Here is a 6,928-nt window from a genome sequence, read left to right as displayed (position 1 = left end):
ATGGAACCAATGCTTCTCTAAAAATTTGACTTCTAAACAATCAGTATCTATAAGTTAATGAATATTTTTAGTAAATACAACAAATATTATTTCATTAGATTGATTACTGAAGTGAAATTCACTGCGCTCCAGCTAATCCTGAAATAAGGGACTGCGTAAGTTTACTGGTTTCTAAGAGGCGATTACCCTGTACGGAATTCACAAGTTCGCGCACGCGCAAATTGAGATCTTTAGTAGCTTCGTGGAAGCAGTTCTAACAAACCAATCCCTGTTATCTATATACTAATATTATTTTATGAATTTCTTTCTTACCTTTATCTGTAAAAAAAAAGTGTGTATATGTATGCCTGGAGAGCGAATTGGCGATGAACGAAAGTAAGTCAAAAGTGGTGGTATTTGAAAGGGGAGGTGAGGTTACTGACTGCATAATAAATATTAACAATGAATGTCTTGAACGAGTAAAAGAATTTGTCTATGTGGTAAGTATGTTTTCAATAGATGGAAGAGTAGAAAAAGAAGTTGAACGAAGAGTAAATACGGGCAGCAAAATGAACGGCGTACTAAGACCAGTAATTGCTAATAAAAATATGTCAATCGAAGCTAAACTGGCAGTGCACAACGGAGTTTTAGTCCCAACACATATGTATAGAAGTGAAACATGGAACTAGCAGAGGAAATATGAAAGCCGAGTGAACACTGTTGAAATGCGATCTCTTCGAGGAATGTGTGGGAAATCAATGTATCACAGGGTTACGAATGATTAAATCAGGCGAGAGTGTAAATTTGAGTCAAGTATAATTAATAAGATTAAGAAAGGGTCCCTGAGATGGTTTGGTCATGTAGAATGAATGGACGACGAAAGAACGGTAAAACAAGTATATATGGCGAAAATGAACGGTAACGTGAGACGAGGACGACCGAGGAAGACGTGGGAGGATCAGATAAACCAATATCTTAAGCCTGGTCATGTCACAAGCAGACAGAGCCGAAAGGCATGTATGACAAGATGTATGATCTAGGAATATATGCCAGGATAGACGAGTTCTCATTCTCTCTGCCTACCCCTGCGGGAAATGGCGTGATGGTAGTAGTAAACCGGTCCCCGGTACCGGACATCCCAGTGGAAGGACACATTTCTTGTTTGTATTTTATATTTTAGTATGTTTTGTAATGAATAATATCAACATTAATTCCCGCATCTGTTGTCATGATTCTTGCATAATTTTATTGTTTGAAATTCATTCTTGTGAGCTTATTCCAAAATTTATAAAAATATGTATTTTGTGTTTCACATTTTTGTGCGTCATTTGCGAATTTTACAGTGTATTTTTGTGCATATTATATCAAATCGATGCGTTCATTTCATTCGCGGTTCTCTATGTTATATTTTTATCTATGTTTAAAATATATATATATTCAAAATACTAGGGTACACTTCTTATTTAGACAATTCATCATCCCTTTTTGCACACCCAGTGGTTACATGAAGGTTAGGTGATCAGTCTTACGCTTCAGGTGGAATGAAATATTCCATTTTCACAACCTTTTTTCAGTTAAGTTCAGTGCTGAAATATAACGTTTATTGGCAGAAAAATTAAAGTACCTACTTACTTGCAATACAAAATAAAACAAAATAAGTGATAGACATGTGAAAATTGCAAGAAAATATTCCTAGCAGCGTAGATGCAAACATTCCTGTTCTAAAGCTGTATATATGTTTATTTATTAAAAACATTGTACATTCATTTATTAGCGACAGAGACACAGTTTATAGCGATACAATCAGGAACGACCCACGCATGTGATCTTGCCCCGACTCGCTAGAAAATCCGTGTCGTCGTCGTCTTGACCACTACACCACGGCGGCCGCCAATATGTTCATTATCTTATTACGCGTCCATGTAGCTAAAGAATTACTCTTTTTCCGTTATTAAATAATATTTTCAGCATTTTTTTAATACTTATTTCCATATACTGATTTTACTTATTTGACTTTAAAAACAAAAAAAAAGTCCCCTGTAAAATTTGCAAAATGGTCCATTGAATATACAAGCACTGGGGCAGCGAACTGTTGTTTTTCCTAAATAAATAAAAAATTCCAACTATCCGGATTAATGAGTTCCAGACGTTATCACATAAAAACTCACTTAAACATTTCCAGCAAAGTTAATCGCTTTGACTGTAACAGAAAAGCCTTGGTTTTCCAAAGTGATTCTGAACAAGTTAAAGACATCCTCCATATGCAGAATGCGCATTGGGCACTGCCGCAATGGTTCTCACCTGTTCAGAATCCATGTCCGGGACTCTGCCATTTGCGAATGTCAGCTTGATGAGGAAGATTTAAACTATGTTTTTTTTGGATGCCCCCCCCATAAATGATTGTTATCCTGATTTCCTATCCGACCTTTCTGATATTAATATCCCATTCGCTATTCATATTCTAACTCTCCTGTCCCCACCCAATAAACATGTATTTAAAATTTAATATATGTTTTTTTATTTTTTATGTACCACTTATATTTTTTATAATTTGGCAACCAACTAGTTTCGGCAATACTATGTCTTCTTTAGGGTTAATTACAAACTAACATAACATACATATTTTTTTTTCACACTGAAGGTATAGTGGGCGTGGCTACGGGGGTAGAGAAGAGAGGGGGTTTGTGTGTGGATTTAGGGAGAGGGATTCAAATACAGAATCAAAAATTAAAAGATTCAAATACAGAATCAAGAATCAAATACAGAATTAAAAAATATGTATTTAAAATTCTTTGTAAATATGTAGTTACAAATGGTGTTAAGCTGTAAATATGTTATATTATTATATGTATATATTATATTAATACTAACTTACTAACTTGTATATATTATGTTAATAACACATATGTAATAACATATGTAAAAAAACAAAAAACTCGACACTGGCCAGAACACCCGAATTGAAAGGTGAAAAGGCCATAATCAACCATTGAATAATAGTTTTGTTTTAAGGTAATTTATAAAGAAATACGTTTATTTCTATTTTTATATATCTTTAGCATTTTAATATTTTTTTTCTATTGAATATGTTCTGTAACTTGAATTATAAAAATAAAACTTTTATTTTATTGATTGGTTGGAAGAAATTACCATTTGGCAATAAGCCCGCCAATGTACAAATAACATTATGTACAAAAAGTTAAATAAATAATAAAAAAATAAACGAAGAAGAAGAAGAGTCGCTTTGACGAAGAAACGCGCTGGCCGCCAGCGCCCTTTTTGATTTGTTTTTTATAACACTTAATTTTTTATTTCGTGATATTTCCGGACGACTGGAGTTCGGAAAAACGCAGTCGTTCTGTATTTCTAATCTAACCTGACCTAACGTTATGTATTTTTATATTGGCTTTGTTGCGTCGCGCGTCGGCCTCGTTATACAATCGAAGGAGTTGTATCTCCCTACAATATCATCACTCCCAACTTGACAGAGTAATGTAGCAGTTTTATTTCCAAAGCATTTGCGACTTCTCCATGCCAAAACATTTTAAACCCTCTGGCAGTTTTCCACTTTCCACCTGTCCTATAAACCTAACTTTACTGCCGACTGTTTACTATGTAACGTGTAACATGTAATATGTAGCGACGAGCGCCGGCGAGGATATAACTTACTTTGTTTCCCGGCTTTTAATCTTCCTGTTGTTTTTATACCCTTTTCGGAAATACGACGCGTATTTTATTTTTATAAATAAGCGTATCCAAATTTGAGATTTCGTTACATTGTATTCTTTTTTATTAAAAATGCTGACTTATCAAGGTCAGAGTTGGCCAACTAGATCAGACCAGGGCTGGTATTCCGAACGCATTTACAGCGCGCTATAACGCGTATTTAGTATGTAAAAACGCGCTATAATTATTTTATTTATTTTTATTTTATTTATTTGGATAACCAACAGCTATGATTATCATATATTTATATAACAAAACAAATAACAAATAAGCCAATTACAGGTTTTCACAAGTAGCATCACAGTAAGTTAAAAAAGATTCTCGAACATAAAATGAATAGTAATTAAATGTAAATTTAAAAGAAAAGAAAAAAATACTACGAGTTATTTCGAAAGCAAACGCCGCACGTTACTAAGATTATTTTCAAATAAATCTATGTTAAATGATTTACTAATTACATTAAAATTATTAAAAGTTCGCCATAAATATGAATTTTGCCTATAATTAGATGAAACAAGAGGTATGTGAAGAAGAGGGTTATTTCTTAAAACTTTGGAAGGAACATTGATAGAAAGTTTGCAAAGTAGTTCAGGACAGTCAATTGAACCAGAGGCAATTTTAAGTAAATAAATTATATCCGCTATTTCACGACGTTTTTGCAGAGGCAGTAGGTGGTGTTTTTTACATATATGAATATACTGGTCAGATTTAAACTCAAGTTTCAACCGGAAACACATGAACTTTACGAATTTTTTTTGAATATTTTCAATGCGTGATATCTGCACATTGTACATAGGATTCCATATTTGTGATGCATATTCTAAGTTGCTTCGCACTAATGTACAGTAAAGGATTTTAAGTGTCTTTGCCATAGTGAACGACGTAGAGCTACGCATAACAAAGCCAAGCGCACGCGATGACTTTTTTATGATGCTGTCAACATGGGCGTCAAAAAGTAATTTACTATCATGGAAGACATCTAGATCCTTTACACATAATGAGCGTTGGAGGTTTATTATGTTCGGAATACTAGCCCAGGGTACGTATTCTGATGGAAAGTTAAAATTTATCTTCATATTTATTTATTTATTTATTAACGGACACTGTCCATGTATACAATTTATAAGGTTTAAATATTACAATAAAAGAATAGTTTAAAACATTAAAAAAAAAATAAAGAAGCATTGACAAACATAAGGGACATCGAGACAAGATCTGGACTATTTATTTAGTGCTCGTTTAAATCGTTGTAAACTTAAACCAAAAAAGTCCAGATCTTGTTTTGAGTTAACAATACAACAAAGACGGGTCCATTGGAGAATTTAGGCCATAGTTTGTTCTATGCTGATCGATGAACAGTACTTCATTGTTTCTCAATCTACGAGTCGGAATATGAATTTTACTTGTCCCAGTAATGATGGAACATCGATTATACCATTTAGTATGCCGAACATGTATATGAAGTCAATATTAGTTCTACGTTTTTGTAGACTAGAAATATTTAACATTGACTCTATTTCAGCACAAGAATAATAATCTCTCTCTAGTCCGAGCATCCACGCTATTTTTCGAAGCAAGCGGTGTTGGACTGATTCAATGTGATTTATGCAATTTTGTCTACAAAGTAAAATTAAGTTTTCTGTATTAAAAATACGATATGTTTGCAATTTTTGTTTTAAACATGTCAATTACCGATTACCGACGAAGATACTTTGAAATTTCATACAAATATACACACTTTTTTTTTATTTTATTTTATTTAGGAAACATACAGTACAGTTACAAAGTTTAATATTTTACACAATTAGACTTAACTCTAATGGACCAGTGAAGTTTCCATTTTATAAAGCAATTATATGTAAGGTTAATTATGAAAGTATAAAAAAGAGAAGGAAAAAAATTGTTTAAATTAATTAATGCATAAATATCGATATTAGTTTATACCATCTCAGTATATACCGATAAAGATAGCTGTTCATAATCGCGGCCCAGGGGTGGTATCCTGAACCACTCTCGTGACACGAGAAGACAGTTTTTCTCGTGTATTTTGTATGTAAATACACGAGAGCGTTTGGAATACCAGCCCTTGGGTGCTATTCTGGACCGCTCTCGTGGCCTTAGAAAATACTTTTATCTCGTGTATTTACATACAAAACACACAAAATAAAAGTGGTTTCTACGGCCGCGAGAGCGTTCGAATAGTACCCCGGGGGCCATTGAGGAACTTCAGCCTCACGGGAAATTGGATGCAAAAATTTGAATTTATCGGCCTCGTGGTGTAACGGTCAGCGCGTTTACCTGCCATGCGAGAGGTCTCGGGTTCGATTCCCGACATGGTTGCTATGAAATATTTATTTAAAGGGGTGTTTTCACACCAGAATATTTCATAGTCCCTGGGCTGGTACCCGAAGCGTAAGACTGTTCATCATACCTTCATGTAACAAAAATGATCAAGATACGCTGCGATTGGTGTACCAATGAAGTGCCCTATGCACCACTTGGTGCAAAAAAGGGAATGATGATGATGATGATGAAATGTTTTCCTATACGCGGTAAAAAATAGAGCATTAAATTGTTCGGCAATGTTTTTTGAAAATGTACGAAAAAAATATATTAATAAAAACTATCAACTTTGAACGACCTCACTAATTCGTATGAATCAACCAATGATAAGAAAATTGTGGAAGATTTCCGCTTTAATTACCGTTAAGATAAGTACAAGTAATATAAGTAATACGCTTCACGATCCAGTCCAGAAACTATGAAATATTGCAGTGTAAAATCAAATAAATTATATAGACTCTGCTAGGATTCAAACCTTGGACCCCGAGGAGTCGAAAATACTCCTCAAGGATACTGGTTGTATTTCACCCTCACCACTGTATTTTCAACTTTACCATACGTTTGATTAAAAAAACAGTTTTGTTCTACTACTACTACTGCCATCACGCCATTTCTCTGCAGGGGTAGGCAGAGAGAATGACCGCCAAACACGTCTATTCTGGCATACATTTCTAGCTTCTTCATATTTAATTTCATTTCATTTTTTTGCACCACAACAGGCCAGGAGGCCCAATTACAGTGGTGAATTACATTACAGAACAACCAGGCTTGAGAAAAATCACATTTTTAATTGTTTGTGTTCTCACTGGGAATCGAACCCGGAACCTTCCGTGCGTGAGTCAAGCGTCTTGACCACTACACCTTACACATTCATACATGC

Source organism: Micrasema longulum, unplaced genomic scaffold (assembly GCF_059751315.1).
Source record: "Micrasema longulum isolate JH-2025_06_02 unplaced genomic scaffold, ASM5975131v1 h1tg001708l, whole genome shotgun sequence".
Classification (NCBI taxonomy): Eukaryota; Metazoa; Arthropoda; class Insecta; order Trichoptera; family Brachycentridae; genus Micrasema; species Micrasema longulum.
Note: the sequence above shows the minus strand (reverse complement) of the source record.